The sequence below is a fragment of the Callorhinus ursinus genome, unplaced genomic scaffold (assembly GCF_003265705.2).
Source record: "Callorhinus ursinus isolate GAN/ISIS: 27379988/994484 unplaced genomic scaffold, GSC_fseal_2.0 scaffold12, whole genome shotgun sequence".
In the NCBI taxonomy this organism is placed as follows: Eukaryota; Metazoa; Chordata; class Mammalia; order Carnivora; family Otariidae; genus Callorhinus; species Callorhinus ursinus.
In genome coordinates this window covers 2,348,515-2,366,954 of record NW_027397074.1, presented here as the reverse complement: position 1 = coordinate 2,366,954, position 18,440 = coordinate 2,348,515, and the positions used below count along the sequence as shown (strand labels likewise).

At 39.6% G+C, this 18,440-nt stretch overlaps 1 long non-coding RNA gene across 3 annotated transcripts in view; it reads right to left on the bottom strand.

Annotated features, from left to right (window-relative positions):
* LOC112824738 (uncharacterized) overlaps positions 1 to 18,440 on the bottom strand; it is a 110,749-nt gene that overhangs the window by 80,425 nt on the left and 11,884 nt on the right. For all 3 annotated transcript variants that reach the window (XR_012380171.1, XR_012380170.1, XR_003208519.2), the window contains exon 2: positions 17,721 to 17,871. This is a non-coding gene — a long non-coding RNA (uncharacterized lncRNA). The remainder of the gene's footprint in view (positions 1 to 17,720; positions 17,872 to 18,440) is intronic.

The window sequence follows — 18,440 nt, the reverse complement described above, 5'->3', positions numbered from 1 at the left end:
GTGGAAAACCCAAAAGACTCCACCCCAAAACTGCTAGAACTCATACAGGAATTCAGTAAAGTAGCAGGATATAAAATCAATGCACAGAAATCAGTGGCATTCCTATACACCACCAACAAGACAGAAGAAAGACAAATCAAGGAGTCTATCCCATTTACAATTGCACCCAAAACCATTAGATACCTAGGAATAAATCTAACCAAAGAGGCAAAGGATCTGTACTCAGAAAACTATAAAATACTCATGAAAGAAATTGAAGAAGACACAAAGAAATGGAAAAACGTTCCATGCTCATGGATTGGGAGAATCAACATTGTGAAGATGTCAATGCTACCTAGAGCAATCGACACATTCAGTGCAATCCCCATCAAAATACCATCCACTTTTTTCAAAGAAATGGAACAAATAATCCTAAAATTTGTATGGAACCAGAAAAGACCCCGAATAGCCAGAGGAATACTGAAAAAGAAAAGCAAAGCTGGCGGCATCACAATTCCGGACTTCCAGGTCTATTACAAAGCTGTCATCATCAAGACAGTATGGTACTGGCACAAAAACAGACACATAGATCAGTGGAACAGAATAGAGAACCCAGAAATGGACCCTCAACTCTATGGTCAACTTATTTTTGACAAAGCAGGACAGAATGTCCAATGGCAAAAAGACAGTCTCTTCAACAAATGGTGTTGGGAAAATTGGACAGCCACATGCAGAAGAATGAAACTGGACCATTTCCTTACACCACACACAAAAATAGACTCCAAATGTTTGAAAGACCTAAACGTGAGACAGGAGTCCATCCAAATACTAAAGGAGAACACAGGTAACAACCTTTTCGACCTTAGCCGCAGCAACTTCTTCCTAGAAACATCGCCAAAGGCATGGGAAGCCAGGGCAAAAATGAACAATTGGGATTTCATCAAGATAAAAAGCTTTTGCACAGCAAAAGAAACAGTCCACAAAACCAAAAGACAACCGACAGAATGGGAGAAAATATTTGCAAATGACATATCAGATAAAGGGCTAGTATCCAAAATCTATAAAGAACTTATCAAACTCAACACCCAAAGAACAAATAATCCAATCAAGAAATGGGCAGAAGACATGAACAGACATTTTTCCAAAGAAGACATCCAAATGGCCAACAGGCACATGAAAAAGTGCTCAACATCGCTCGGCATCAGGGAAATCCAAATCAAAACCTCAATGAGATACCACCTCACACCCATCAGAATGGCTAAAATTAACAAGTCAGGGAACAACAGATGTTGGCGGGGATGTGGAGAAAGGGGAACCCTCCTACACTGTTGGTGGGAATGCAAGCTGGTGCAACCACTCTGGAAAACAGTATGGAGGTTCCTCAAACAGTTGAAATTAGAGCTACCGTTCGATCCAGCAATTGCACTACTGGGTATTTACCACAAAGATACAAATGTAGGGACCCGAAGGGGTACGTGTACCCCAATGTTTATAGCAGCAATGTCCACAATAGCCAAACTGTGGAAAGAGCCAAGATGCCCATCGACAGATGAATGGATAAAGAAGAGGTGGTATATATACACAATGGAATATTATGCAGCCATCAAAAGGAATGAGATCTTGCCATTTGCAACGACGTGGATGGAACTGGAGGGTGTTATGCTGAGTGAAATAAGTCAATCAGAGAAAGACATGTATCACATGACCTCACTGATATGAGGAATTCTTAATATCAGGAAACAAACTGAGTGTTACTGGAGTGGTTGGGGGTGGGAGGGATGGGGTGGCTGGGTGATAGACATTGGGGAGGGTATGTGCTATGGTGAGCACTGTGAATTGTGCAAGACTGTTGAATCACAGATCTGTACTTCTGAAACAAATAACGCAACACATTTTAAGAAAAAAGAAAAAGAAGAAGATAACAGGAGAGGAAGAAAAGGGGAGTATGTCAGAGGGGGAGACGAACCATGAGAGATGATGGACTCTGAAAAACAAACTGAGGGTTCTAGAGGGGAGGTGGGTAGGGGGATGGGTTAGCCTGGTGATGGGTATTGAGGAGGGCACGTTTTGCATGGAGCACTGGGTGTTATGAACAAACAATGAATCATGGAACACTGCACCAAAAACTAATGATGTAATATATGGTGATTAAAATAACAATAAAAATTAAAAAAATAAAATAAAAAAATAAAAAAGGAAAGCACTAATTCGAAAAGATATATGCCCCCTTATGTTCATTGTAGAATTATTTACAATAGCCAAGATATGGAAGCAACCTAAATGTTCATCAATAGATGAATGGATAAAGAAGATGTACACACACACACACACACACACACACACACACACACACACACACACACACACACACACAGGGATGCTACTCAGCCATAAAAAAGGAAATCTTGTCATTTGTGACATGGATGGAACTTGAGGGTATTATATAAGTGGAAAAAAGAGAAAGGCAAATACTTCATGTTTTCATTTAGAAGTGTAATCTAAATTAAAAAAAGAATAATACAAAACAAAACCTATACTCATAGATACAGAGAATAGAGTGGTGGTTGCCAGAGGTTTAGGGGGTTAAGGGAGGAGGGGTGCAAAATTGGCAAAGGGGATCAAAATATACAAACTATCAATTATAAAAGAACTAAGTCAAAAAGAATAAGTCATGGGAATGTATTATTTATTGCATTCATTTTGTATGACAGATGGGAACAAGACATATTGTGTTGATCAGTTCACAATGCATACAAATATGGAATCACTATGTTGTATACCTGAAACTAGTAGAATGCTCTGCCAATTATGTTTCCAAAAAATGTGGTATATACACACACAATGGATTATTCAGCCATTAAAAAAGGAAATCCTGCCATTTGCGACAGGAAGTATATCTGTCAGAGAAAGACAAATACCATATAATAACACTTATATGTGGAACAGCAACAAAAACCTGAGTATATAGATACAGAGAACGGACTGGTGGTTGGCAGAAGCCAGGAGTGGGGGATGGGAGAAAAGGGTGAAAGCAATCAAAAGGTACAATTTCCAATTACAAAATAAATAAGTCATGAAGATGTAATGTACAGCATGGTGAGTGTAGTTAATACTACGGTATTGTATATTTGAAAGTTGCTAAGAAAATAGATCTTAAAAGTCGTCATCACCAGAAAAAAAAATTTGTAACTGTGTATGACAACAGATGTTAACTACACTTATTGTGGTGATCATTTTGCAGTACATACAAATATAGAATCATTATTTTGTGCACCTGAAATAGGTTATGTAGTTATGTACATTATAGTCAGTTTTTTAAAAACTGCATTTTCAATTATTTGGAATTTGAAGTGTATTTCTTTTCATAAGACAATATATTCTATGGTTTGCCTCCCAGTCAAGCCCAGAGTTATTATGGTTAAAACGAAACAGGAAAATACTAACACATCAAAACTCTGTTTCTCTCTCTGCAATTTTGATGGGGGAGAAAAGCTAAGAAAATGATTGCTTCAGTCCTCTTGTTTATTTAGCTTTATTTGAGATCTGAAGAAATAGATTGGATTTTTCAAAGGTTTTAGGCATGTAAGGAATCTTTTATTATGTCCATTTTCACTTCCTTCTTGTTCTTAATGCTATAGTTTTATCACCAATAATCTTAGGGATTATCAGACACAATTGGCCAATGGAGATAGGGCTCTAAACCAGAGGAAAAAGACTGAGAAATTTTTTGAGGTAACTTGTCAAAATTGAGGAGAAATGGGCAAGAGAAAGGGAGTAAAAGTGAGGGGCGTGTTCTGGTAAGGAAGTTACTTGAGGAATAGCTAACAGAGCTCAGAGAGGAGGAAGATGTACAAAATTACCCTGAAAAAGAGGTAGAAGTGGGCAGATATCAAAATCTAAATGCCTTCAGGAGCCAGATAGGTGAACAAAAGAAGTAGGCTGGGTGTGAAAGAATTGAAACATGGGGACTATAGCAAACTCTGAGTTTCAGAAATTCAGACTTAATTTTTTGTACAAGGATGTGAGCCAAAGCATACACATTTACAGGCTGAGTTTTATCTGAATCTGAATCCTTGTCTGAGTTTTCTCAGAATCTATGGCATTAAAAGCAGGAGATCTGGAGTCAGACTGTCTAGGTTCACAACTCTGTTTCATTACTCAGTGGTTCTGTGATCTCAGTTTTCTTAACTGTGTAAAGATAAATTTCACGTCAATCCTATGAAGAACTAAGTAAGATAACATAGGTCAGGTGTTTTTAACTGCAGCAGGCCCCTAGTGAGCGCTTGATAAGCATCCACTAGAATATAATCACCGGATTATATTGTTGTTCTATCTCTAGTACCTACCACAGTGTCTGGCACATAGTAGATACTCACTAAATATTTGCTAAATGACTGAATAGAAGGATGAGGAGAAGAGAAATAACTATAGGGAGGAGATGCAGGGTCACCAAGCCCACCACACTGACCATTTAGACAGTATCAAGTAGGAGGGCTTCATGAACTCAAAAACTCTTAGAACAGTGAGTCTTGCTTCTGGTCTGTGATGGTTAATTTTATGTGTCAACTTGACCAGGCCATGGGATGCCTAGATGTCTGACTTAAGATCATTTCTGGGTGTCTGTAAGGGTGTTTCTGGAGGGATTAGGATTTGAATCAGTGGACTAAGCTAAGTATATGGTCCTCCCCAATGTGGGTGGACATCAGCTAATGTGTTAAGGGCCTGAAAAAAATAAAAAAGTTAAAGAAGTTTGAATTTGTTCCCTACTTCACTGCACATGCTGGGGCATCAATCTTCTCCCGCCCTCAGCATTCCTGGTTCTCAGGCCTTCAGACTCAGACTGGAATCTACAGCATCAGCTGTCTGGCTTTCATGGCTTTGAACTACACCACCAGCTTTCCTGGGTTTCCAGCTTGCAGATGGCAGATCATGGGACTTGTAAGCATCCATCATCATGTGAGCCAATACCTTATAATACATCTCTAAGTTTATATGTACACATACACACGTATACATATACACATACACCTCATATCCTATTGGTTCTCTTTCTCCAGAGACACCGGACTAATGCATGGTCTAGCCTTTTCCTTTTACAAATAAGGAAAACAAGACCCAGAGAGACTAAAGCCAAGTGTGCAAACCACGTAGCCATAAATGAGGAAGTAACTTTTTGTGTTTGCGAGCTTCAGAATACAGGAACTTTAGCCTCTGAACCACACAGGGCATCATGGGCCAGATTTATCCTCCCACCTGAAACTACCAAAAAAGTAGACAAAATATGTGGAAAAAAATGTTTCCCAAGACTTGGACATTAGGCAACTAAGGACTAAGCAATGGGTGAAAAATAAAGTGAGCTCTACAATTGCCCCTCCTTACTGCAGTGGGTTTTATAGGCCATAATATGGAACCCAAAGTCCAATAGACTCCCTGAGTTGAGAATACAGAGCTGAATCTGGGGATACCAAGGCAGCTCATGTTTGCAGGATGGAGTGCTAGACAGGAGAATGCTGTAAGAGAACTTTGGAAGTCTGCAGAGGGTCCTCTTTGAACATTCAGTGGACTACTGACATGTATGTAAGGATACTGCTGGAGGCTGGGGGAGGGTGGGGGAAACACCTGAAATAATTAGAAGGACTCATACAAGGCCTGAAATAGTGCCTATTCCTACAAGCCAGACTGGAAAAATCTCAAAGTTTATGGAGCACCAGGTAGAGCACTCAAGAAGATTTGCCTCAGGGAAATAATTAGCTCTAGACAAAAGACTGCTTTGGTCCTGCCTTAAAAAAAAAAAAAGCTTAAGAGTCATGGATGGAGCTTGTGGGCATTATCCTAAATGAAATAAGCCAGACAAAGACAAATACTGTATGGTATCACTTTGTTGTTTTTTTTTTTTTAATTTACACCAAACTCATAGAAACAGAGCAAAAAAAAAAAAAAAAAAAAAAAAAAAAAAGGTTGCCAGGGTGTGGGGGTTGAGGGAAAGAAGGAGAGGTTGGTTAAAGAGTACAACTTTTTAAGTATAAGATGAATAATTTCTAAAAATCTAATGCAAAGCATATAACCATTTGGTTGGTAAACTATATTATATAATTTAAATTTGCTAAGAAAGTAGAACTTAAATGTTCCCACCAAAAGAAAAAACAAAAAGATAAATTGTGAGGTGATGGATGTGTTAATTAACTAGATGGCAAAATCCTTTCACAATATGTAACATGAACATCAAATCACCACAAGGTCACTTTAAATATCTTACAATTTCATTTGTCAGTTATACCTCAGTAAAGCTGGGGGGTGGGGAAAGCTAAAGAGCAAGATCTAAAAGGATAAAAGTGTTTCCCCAATAACTTTGCATCCCAGAACATCAAGAGTATTTAGAGAAACACAAAAATATCCAGCATCCAACAAGGTAAAATTCATAATGTTTGCTATCCAATAAAAAATTACCAGGCATTCAAGTGAGCAAGAAAATCTGACCCATAATGAGAAGATCAATCAATCAAAACCAATCTAGAGTTGTCAACATTAGCAGACCAGAACATTAAAATAGTTACCACTGTGTTTGCTATATTCAAAACACTAAAGGAAAGATTGAGTCTGTTAAGTGGAGACATCAATGGTATTTTTAAAGACTCAGACTGAATTTCTGAAGAAAACATGTGAGATTCAAAAAATACACTTGATAGGATTAACAGAAGCTTAGATATTGCAGAAGAAATGAATTTGAAGACACAACAGAAATTACCTAAGAGAAAATATACTGGAAAAAAAAAATGATCAGCAGGATTTATCCCAATATACAAGCCTGATTCAACATCTGAAAATCAATTAATGTAATCATCACATCAAAAAGCTAAAGAAAATCACATGATCATATCACTAGATGCAGAAAGAGTATTTGACAAAATCCAATATCCATAAAGAAATTCTTACGGAACTAGGAATAGAGAGGAACTTCCTCAAATTGATAAAAAAAAATATCTACAAAAAGCCTACAGATAATTAATATATTTAATGGTGAGAAACTCAAAGCTTTCCTACTAAGATCAGGTACAAGAAAAAAAATGTCCTCTCTTAACACTCCTTTTCAACATCATACTGGAAGTTCTAGCTAATGGAATTTAAAACAAGGAAATAAAAGATATACAGATTAAGAAGGAAAAAAACCGTCATTGTTTGCAGAGGACATGATCATCTATGTAGAAAATCTGAAAGAACTGATAAAAAAAAACTGGAAGAAGTAAATATGGCAAGGTTGCAGGATACAAGGTTAATACATAAAAGTCAATCACTAGGGCGCCTCAGCTCAGGTCATGATTTCAAGGTCCTGGAGTTGAGCCCCGTGTCTGGCTCCCTGCTCAGTGGGAGTATGCTTCTACCCCCTCCTCATGCATGTGCTCTCTCTCCCTAATAAATAATATCTTTTTAAAAAATTCAATCATTTTCCTATAGTATATACTATTAATGAATAAGTGGAATTTGAAATTAAAAATACAATACCCTTTACATTAGAACATTCCCTCCCAAAATTATATATTTAAGTATAAATCTAACAAAATACAAGATTTATATGATGAGAACTACAAAACTAATGAAAATCAAAGAATTAAATAAGTGGAGAGATATTCCATGTTCATGGATAGGAAGACCTAATATTCTCAAAATGTCAATTCCTCCCAGCTTAATCTACAGATTCAGTGCAATCCACATTAAAATTCCAGCACGTTATATCGTGAATATCAACAAGCTGATTCTAAAGTTCATACAGAAAAGCAAAAGACCCAGAATAGCCAAAACAATTTTGAAGAACAAAGTTGGAAGACTGGAACTAAGTGACTGACTTCAAGACTTAGGATAAAGCTACGGTAATTAAGACAGTGGTATTGGTAAAAGAATAGACAAACAGGTCAATGAAAGAGAATACAGAGCCCAGAAATAGACCCATATAAATACAGTCCACTGATCTTTGACAAGGGAGAAGCAATACAAAGGAGTAAGGATAGTCTTCTCAACAAATGGTGCTAGAACAACTGGACGTCCACATGCAAAATAATGAGTCTAGACACAGACCTTACATCCTTCACAAGAATTAACTCAAAATAGATCACAGACTCAAATGTAACATGCAAAACTCTGAAACTCCTACAGGATAACATAGGAGATCACTCTAGATGGATCTTTGGGCATGACAGACTTTTAAACACAACACAACACCAAAGGCACCATCCACAAAGGAAATAAGTGATAAATGGTTACACACAAAGGACTGAAGAGCACCAGAAATGGGTTGAATTCCTTCTCTGTAACGTGGCTTTGGCAGTTTTGGGTTTGTAGGTTTTCGTTATTCCTTATCACAGGGACCAACTTCTTTGTTTATATAGGTTATACACTGTACAAATATATGACTCAACCCTATGAATCATTACAGACTTCAAAGACTTTCTCTATTTGGGGGGTAATGCTAAGGAAATTCCCTGGGAAGTTTGGGCAGTCTGGAGGGTGAACTTCCTTGATATTTTGATCTAGTAGAAATAGTACACTGACTGAACCAATTTGTAAGCTGAGGTATCCAAACAGAGGTAGACTTGAACAGGTTTGGGAAGATTTATTTCACCTCAGAAAAACAGGAGCCTAGCCAGCCAGAGGATCACATCAATATATTTATTATGTTTTATTACATTCATGGCACCATGCCCAGTATTGTAAATGTGGCCATCCTTCATGCACACTGTAATACAGTGGACAAACAACCAAAAACCCTTGTACTATAATTTCCTTCTCTTCCAAATAAGGGTAACATTGGCTAGTTTACAGAGTTGTAACCAGAATTAATTAGGGCACAGAAAGTCTTTGGCACAGCTCCTGACAAAGTGTAGGTATTTTACAAATAAATGGTCTAATACCAACTCACTGGTTTGCCATTAGGCTAGACTATTCTCCAGGGGAATGGTGATTGAAGGGGAGACAGATTACAATTCAGATTCTTGCTGTGCAGTGTGGTGCTAAGACCAGCAGCAGCATTGCCTGGGAGCTTTTTAGATATGCTGCATTTCAAGATACAACCCAGGCCTACTGAATCAGAATTAGGTGATTTGTATGCACATTCAAGTTTGAACATTTTTCTAGAAAAATAATTACCCTTTCTGGCACCCACCTTTCCAGCCTGGACAACATCTCTAAACTCCCAAGCAATTCTACCTAGATAATCTATCACCACCTTTTACCTGCTTCTCAGGTCTCTGTGCTCCTTCCCAGTCATTTTCTCCAGCAGACAAGAGGAGGAAATATTTGCTCAAGTCCACAGCCTCTGTGTTAGACTAAGTACAAAAGGGCTATGATTCTATACCCTTCCCTGTATCCATACCTGTTACAAAGTGACTCTGTGGTTCCTCCCACCAAGAAGTAGAGTCTATTTCCCCCAGGCCTTGAATTCACTGGCCCTGTAACTTGCTTGAGCACAGAATGTGATGGAAGTGATGGTGTACTGGTTCTGAGCTTAGGCCTCTACGGACCTTGCACATATCCACTCTCTCTAGGAATCCTGCCACCACTATGTAAACAAACCCAAACTAGCCTGCTAGATAATGAAAGACACATGGCCTGGTCACCCGTTGACTCATTCGACAACCAGCCAACAGCCAGATGTATGAGGCCTAGACCAGCTAGCCCAAGAATTAGCCAACTGATACATGGAAAATGTTGAAAAGCTGTTTTTCATTCTGGTCAATAATTCTCCTAGTTACCTTCAACCTTCTATCAGACCATAGCCTCAATTACTTTCATATTTTAAAAGAGTCAAGGGGCTGGGAAAATTGGACAGCTATATACAGAAGAATGAAACTTGACCATTCTCTAACACCATACACAAAGATAAACTCAAAATGGATGAAAGACCTCAATGTGAGACAGGAATCCATCAAAATCCTAGAGGAGGACATAGGCAGTAACCTCTTCGACATCGGCCACAGCAACTTCTTTCAAGATATAACTCCAAAGGCTAGTGAAGCAAAAGCAAAAATGAACTTTTGGGACTTCATCAAGATAAAAAAGCTTCTGCCCAGCAAAGGAAACAGTCAACAAAACAAAGAGGCAACCCACAGAATGGGAGAAGATATTTGCAAATGACACTACAGATAAAGGGCTAGTATCCAATACCTATAAAGAACTTCTCAAACTCAGCACCCAAAAAACAAATAATCAAGTCAAAAAATGGGAAGACATGAACAGACACTTCTCAAAAGAAGATATACAAATGGCTAACAGACACATGAAAAGTGTTCATCATCATTAGCCATCAGGGAAATTCAATCAAAATCACACTGAGATACCACCTTATACCAGTTAGGATGGCAAAAATTGACAGGGCAAGAAACAACAAATATCGGAGAGATTGTGGAGAAAGGGGAACCCTCTTACACTGTTGGTGGGAATGCAAGTTGGTACAGCCATTTGGGAAAACAGTGTGGAGGTTCCTCAAAAAGTTAAAAATAGAGCTACCCTATGACCCAGCAATTGCACTACTGGGTATTTACTCCAAAGACACAGATGTAGTGGAAAGAAGGGCCATATGCACCCCAATGTCATAGCAGCAACATCCGCAATAGCCAAACTGCGGAAAGAGCCAAGATGCCCTTCGACAGATGAATGGATAAAGAAGATGTGGTCCATATGTACAATGGAATACTACTCAGCCATCAGGAAGGATGAATAGCCAACTTTTACATCAACATGGATGGGACTGGAGATTATGCTAAGTGAAATAAGTCAAGCAGAGAAAGTCAATTATCATATGGTTTCACTTATTTGTGGAACATAAGGAACAGCGTGGAGGACATTAGGAGGAGGAAGGGAAAGATGAAGGGGGGGAATCGGAGGGGGAGACGAACCATGAGAGACTACGGACTCTGAGAAACAAACAGCGTTCTAGAGGGGAGGGGGGTGGGGGATGTGTTAGCCTGGTGATGGGTATTAAGGAGGGCACGTACTGCACGGAGCACTGGGTGTTATATGAAAACAAGGAATCTTGGATCAGTACATCAAAAACTAATGATGTATTGTATGGTGACTAACATAATAAAATGTTTTAAAAAGTCAAGGGGGAAAAAAACAAAGACCTCATTTTTCTTGACATAGATGTTGGGGAGGAGTTCAAAGGAATTGATCCACTGGCATAATTGATTTTTTCCAGGCTTACTGGCAATTGGAAGCAATTGATAAGAAAAATATTAGTGTTATAGTTGCATGCTAATCAAAGACTTCACTAAAAACCTTAGTTATGAAAACATTACCTATAAACCTGATCTGCTTTATACTAAAGAGAGAATATGCATGCTTTCAAGGCTCATTTACAAGAGCAACTTATTCTAGGTACTGAGTTAATACCAAAATGGTAGTATCAAGTATGTCACTATGTATAATGATAGGATAATAAATGTTTTAGTTAGAATTAGGTTGAGTTGCAAGTGACAGAAAGCCCCCAAATAACAATAGCTTAAACAGCATTGCAGTTTCTCTCTCTTCCATACACATCCCTGAAGGAAGTTCAGGATTTGGGCCTTCATGGTGCTAGGGAGCCAGGCTTCTTCTATCTGGTTACACTGTTATCAGTGGCCTTGACCCCATGAACCAAGATGGTAGTATGTGCATTCCAAGCAGTAAGATGAAAGAAGAAACAAAAGGCCCTTACATCCACATTCCCCCCAATACATAAGATGATGGCGTTAGTGCTGTTTTATTAGTCCATAAGTCACCAGTCATACCTATCTGCAAGGCTCAGAAAAGGAATCTCTACTTTGAGAGAGCCTGTGCTCAGCTAAAAATTGGATTACTACAGAATTTGGAAGACAACTAAGTCTCTGCCACAGAATGACTAATATTATCATCTGATAGTAGAAGTCTATGTGTCACTCAGAAAATCCTTTAACTTTCAAGGGTGTTGGGTTCCTAATTATGTTGTTTGTAACCTGGAAAGCAATTCCTCACAAAAAGAACATTATTTCTAATGGTTGGTTTACCAGACCAGTACACAAAACCTATTTTAGTCTACCATGTCTTTGAAGGATGGTTTTTCATGTACACTCAATAACCCCTTATTCCATCATTTTAAGGAAAAAGCATACATTTTTAGTGACTTTAGATTGTCTGTCCCTGTCTCCAGAGAAGGGCCTCCTGAAACAGCAAAGGCTGAAGGGAGATGTGGGTGTCCTACATTTGCATCAGAGAAAATACATTTCCTGTCTGGGGCATTAGTTATTCTCCAAGTTGTGACTTAGGGAACACAAGACCCCAGTAAGGGATGACCACACTATGTCCCATTTTAACCTATTCATACTTTGTCATTGGAACTACACTCCTGGAGACCATGTGGTCTAGACATGCTTACACGACCCATGAAGATGGGTGCAGTGTTGAGCTATCCCGGAGCCCAAAGCAGTCCTCTGGCTTCACTCTGCTCCAGTTCAAGGTTTCACCAAATTCTACTGCAGGAACATTCAGCCTCCCATGAAGGCCAGTCCTTGCCCAAGTCCATAACTGGCCTCATCTGAAGACTCCATGGTTATCTCTATGTGAAACACAACTACATCTCCAGAAATGCAGAGAGCAAGAAGTAAAGGACAGAGCAAGACAAAGAGACAGTAAAATTTGAAAACCATAGCAGTTGAATTCTGTCATTTTGTGGACATGTGGTTTTGTACAGGACATAGACCATGAGGCATTTCTAACATAGATCTTCGGAATGATTTAGTTTTGCAGTTTATGTTGTTTCCTCCTCCTAAACACTTCACCATTGGTAACAGACGTCTTTCGTAATTATCCCTGAAAGCCTTGTTATTTTGAAAGCTATTGATTAATGCATCTGTCTTCCCCTCCTTGGAAACCTTTTCACTAGGCTGTTTGGGAGAGTTAATTTAACAGTCTTCATATTTTCAAGCCCTCTGAATATCTTTATTCAACTATATAGACCATATGGGGAAGAGAAATAAAGATTTCCAGGCATAACTTTTTTGTGGCCTACTCTTTAGAAATTTGCTTTACTAACTGGCCAAAGGGCATGCCTAATATTAGCACAGCCTCCTTTTAACTCACTTTCCAATGGAGAAAGGCTGGGTGGCTTAGTTTGTTTACTAAAAAAAAAAAAAAAAAAAAAAAAAAAAAAAAAGACAAAGTTCCTTTTGAAAGGTTGAATTTTGACTTAACTTCAACCCCAAGAAAAGTCCCAGAACTTTCCTTTTAGTATTATTTTTTTTAATATTTCACTATATTGGTAGTTAGTGAGACAAATCTGCCCCTAACACCTCTTGCCACTTGTTGTGGGGAGGCTGTCATACATACACACTATCACAAGGTTCCAAGAATGCGAACAATTTGCAACAGTCCAAAATGATGGAAGGCTGAAAGTAAATGAGATAGGCAGTTTGAGATCTAGGCTGCCTTCTCCTCCAATAACCAAATAAACACTACCACCCTGCCCAAGGTGTTCCTCGACTTCCCTCTTTTTCCCTGGGCGTTCAATACCATTGAGCAAACCCTAGCCTTCTCTGATTATGGGGTCTCAACTTCCTTTCCTCTCAAGGATTTAGAGATGTTCAAAAATCTATTTTCCAATGAGTAACTAAGGATTCAGAGCATAAGTATCTTCTACAGCACTTCTCACACCAATAAAATAGGTTAGTTGGTTTGTCCCTTGGTAAAAAAGTAGGAGTGATCAAAATGTTTGACAACACTTGAAATATAGCAGTCATCAATCCAAATGGATACTGGCCAGTATGTTAGCTCAGCACATACCACAGAATGTTGGTCTTGTCACAAGTTGGGAGACATCCCCTATGGCTGATCTCCAGGTTGCAAGATTCCTCCCTTGTTACCATCTTTCTTAAAAAGAAGGCATAATTCTTTGTGGTCTGGGGCTCTTTATTTTAGAAGATTCATTCTTCCTTGTTCAGGAAGTTTATAACTGGTTAAGGCTGAGAATCTATTTGTAAATTCCAAACACACTTGTCCTTTGTAGAATGCCCCCTGCTTCCAAATCAGTCACCAAGACTTGTCAATTCTACTTTCTAAATAGGCCCAAATCACTCTTGCATTTTTCTGCTCGGTGACTTAGGCCAGATGTGCATCATGTCCTGTCTGGATTTCTCCTAACCTCTCCCCTGGGTGGGCATGCCCTTCTAATCTAGCCTGTACATGCATACAGTGAGGGTCTTCTAAGCAGAAATGTGACTGTGTCACTTCAGTGCTTAAAATAATTAAACGCAGCTCTGAAGGACAAAAGCCTCTAATATTTTCAGGCACTTTGTGATATTGCCCCACAATCCTCCCTCACGCTCCAATCAAAGGCCAATGGTCTAACCAAGCCCAACTCTGTAAAATTCCCTGAAAGTACAGCTCTTCCCCTTCCTCTGCATGAGCTGCTCCCCCAGTAGGGTATGTGGGCTGGAGGTCTTACCTGATCTCTCTAGGACTTTGTCCTCTACCATCTCAGAGTCTCACCATAAGACGTCTACTGAGGTATTCTTTACTATCAGCACCCTGTATCTTTGTCCCAACACCTCACCCCTTAGTCTCTCCTAGGTTGGAACATATGACATCATTTTTATAAGTTATAAATGATAAAATAGCAGCAATTTCATATAGTTCAACCTAATAGAAACCAAAATTTCCTGTCCTGAAATGCGGGCTCTTGGTCCTCACCTACCAGGTCCACTGTGAGATAGTTTCACATCATGGTTAAAAACTTGGATGGTAAACTCAGAACCAGGTTAGAGTTCCAGCTCAGATCACCAGCTGAGTGTGACCCTGGACAAGTTATTTGCCCTTCTGGGGCCTCAGTTCATCTGTAAAAAATTAGGGAAAATAACAATGGCTTCTCCATAGAGAGGTGGTGAGAATAATTTGCATGAAGAGTTGAATTCACAGTAAATGCTTCCTAAATGGCAGTTACGGTGAGCAAATACAGCATCATATATGGTTCACTTTGTAAAATGCTCTAACGTTAATTGCTCTGTGTATAGCCTAACAATACAGCTCATTTGCAACAACTGTTTTATCGAAGGACGTGATCTTGAGATCCCAAATACCTTCCTCATCATTTAAAAGCCTCCATTCCCACTCAGTGTTGATCAGGATCCTGGGTGGATGAGTCTACATGTTGTTTCCTTCTCTCTCCTTCCCTCCTGCAATCAATGTGCTACCAATTATGACCTGAAATGGTTGGAAAAGAATTACTGAGGACCCCAGCACCTGCCCCATTCCCTTTCTCAGATTCCCATTAACTCCTAAAAAAGCCAAAAAAGTAATCAAAATGCAGTATTTGGATAAGTATGTTAAGAGGCTCTTTTACTTGCCTATTCACCCAAGTTTACCCAAGACAGCATCCCTGGTGCCCACAGTAAGTCATAAAATGGCCATGCTACTTTGTGGGGTGTATCTTGACTTGGTCTCCATGTTTACAAGGCCATGTGGAGCCCCAAGCTTGGTCCCCAAACTACTACCCACTGGCTCTGCTCCCTCAAATATACCCACAAATAATCTGGGCAGCCCAGGCTGGTTCCAGCATCTTAAAGAACATCACATCCACCTTTTACTGTTTGTCTTTCCTGACCCTTAGCAAAGGCCCATTGCAATTGGAACATGTGGTTCTCCTCTTGCCTACTTCAGAAATGGCCTGGTGATATCTAGGTCTTCTCTGATTTTGAGGAAACACTGTTACCTTTCGGAAACCCTTCACTTTGAAGTTGAATGTGTGGGAGAGAAAGACACACATTCTCCAAGGTGACTCAAAGCCCAAGTACAGGGGAACCACAGTGCCAGCTATCCTGAGCTTGTCTTTCTGTCCTGGGCTTCCTCTGACTGGTTCTGACTTTGTTTGGGCCCCTGCTCTGATAACTGGCCTCCACGTGATTAAGGTAAACAGGCCCCACCTGTTCTCAGTTGCGCTAACACTGTCTTAATCATTTGCCTGACACCTCAGGTCTAAAGGTGAACACCTGCCTAGCTCCCACCAGCCCTCCCAAGGACCATGGCCTCCATCTTGAATCCCGATCAGATTCTGGGTCTATTCTAAAAAGAACTGAATGATGTGGCACAGCATGGGAAATGGCTGGTGTTCCCTGCTGGAGACAAGAGAATAAGCCATCCCAAGACAGGGGACAAGAGGTGAGAGAAAAAGTGAAGAGGAGAGAGGAAAAAATACCACCCGGGGGGGGGAAAAAAAAAAAAAAAAAAGAGAGGAGCTGAGGAGGGTCTATCCAGTACTTAACTCTTCTGCTTCAAATAGCTTTGAGGAATGAAATACAACTTGATTTTACCCACATGATCAGTGCAGGAATCCCAGGGCTTTGAGTGAGTGAGTGAGTGAGTGAGAGAGAGAGCGAGCGAGCGAGCGAGCAATGTCAGGAAGCAACAAAGTTACACTAAGCATTCCTTCTCGGCTGTTAATTTATTTTTAATACAGGATGAACACCTGTGAGCTGGCAAAGACACTCCCAATTACTGCCTTAAAAAAATGTCTAACTTGTTTCTACATCCTTTTTTCCTTTTTAACCTTGCCAAAATGCATACCTTGGAGGAATGGGTCTTCAGCCTGATCTCAACCATTGTGACACCACGGTCTACAACTGGTGTCCCTGGCATTGTGCCTGAAGAGTCCCAGGGGCTGTACATGGTAGCCCTGCACTTAATTCCATGATCTCTCCCCCTGTATAAGAAACTTCTCTTGTTCGGGTCAGTTTTCTGGGTCTAATCAGGAAGTATACAATGTAGATCCTCAATTCTTTATCAAAATCTCGTTAAAATATGAATTTACCACCATCTCTATTTCTATCACTCTTTCTCCCGGCAGGATTTGCTTCCTGTAGCATTCCATCTCTTACCTCTGCCACTGGTAATTCACTGAGATATACGTATACTAGTAATAACAGTGCTAAGAGTTTTATAGGTACTATCTAATTCTCACAATCTGTGGTGCTGCTAACTCTAGACTTCTATTTCTAGCAATAGGGCAGAAAAAAGACCTTGGAAAGCCTCTTACTGCAAAACAACTAGAATTTATTTATGAAGTATAACAAGCAGACTTGTCAATACAAATCCGAGCTAGTGAGAAACAGAAGGAATTCCCCGGGAGTGAAAACAACAAAAAAGCTGAAGACCAGGGTGGTCAGCAAGCCCTAACAGCTTTGACTACCCTATGGTGTTGGCTGGTCTCCCCAGACAATGGGTATGGGCTTTAATAGCCATTTTGGGAAAGGAAGACTAAGTCTTGAGCTCACTCCAGGTAGAAAGTTAGAACTTAAATGTATTAGAAAAGAAGGTTAAAAAAAAAAAATCAATAATCTAAGCACTCATATTGAGAAATTAAAGAACTGCAAATGAAATCCAAAGAAAGTGGAATAAAAGTCCTAAAAAGCAGAAACTAACCATACCAAACACATGCATGCCGCCTAAAGCACGTTAAAGATGTCTGTCAGTGGAAAGAGGGAATTAGAAAAAATACCGTCCACTGGCAAAGGAAGACTGCAGAGAAACTTGCCTATCTTGGCCTGGTTTTGGATTAAGGACCAAAAGGCTCTTGGAATTCATAAACATGGGTCCTCCACTGGCTCAGGTCAGGTCAGATCAAGTAACAAACGAATAAATAAGCATAGACAAAGTTCCTGGTTGACAAGGCCCCTAGAGCAACCAGCAGAAGCAAAGGTAAGGCCTCTGACACAGGACAGGCCTCCAAACATGCTGCATCTACTTACTGGCAGGGGAAAGCTAGCCTAAAAAGCTGTCATGTTGAGTCACTCCTCCAGACCTCCGGGTCCACGTCCATGTCCACGTCCACCTCCACCCTTAAAAGCACTGATTCTCCAAGTGTGGTACTGGGACCAACTGCATCAGCATCACCTGGAACTTGTTAGAAATGCAAATCATCAGGCCCAGCTCAGACCCCCTGACTCAGGAACTCCCAGCAGTCTGTGTTTAACAAGCTTTCCAGGTGATTTTGATGCACTCAGTTTGAGAAATTTATACCCATTCTTCCTCCCCGAGACTGCCACCAAGACAAACACATTCAGTTAAGTTCCAGTAAGATTGGGAATTATTGCTCTTGATCTTAAGTATATCTTATACCTACCAAACCTTAACAAATACAACTTTTAGAACACCAAATAGAATTTTTATTTTTAAATCATTGAAATATATGAGTCATTCTTTTCATGTTTTTTGTTCACTTTAAAATTTTAAATCCAGTAGAGTTAACGTACAGTGTTAGTCCTTCCATGTTTTTTATACAATAAAGCAATAGACCCTTTAAGTATGTAGGGTTTCAGCTTAAAAAATGAAATCTTCGCCCATGATTATTTATAATCTATTTATGTAATAATTAGCATATGACTGAGAGATACCAATTACTTTAACATGAATAGAGTAGGCATTTACATAATTATAATGCTAATAATCTTCTATTTTCAGTCCAGAAT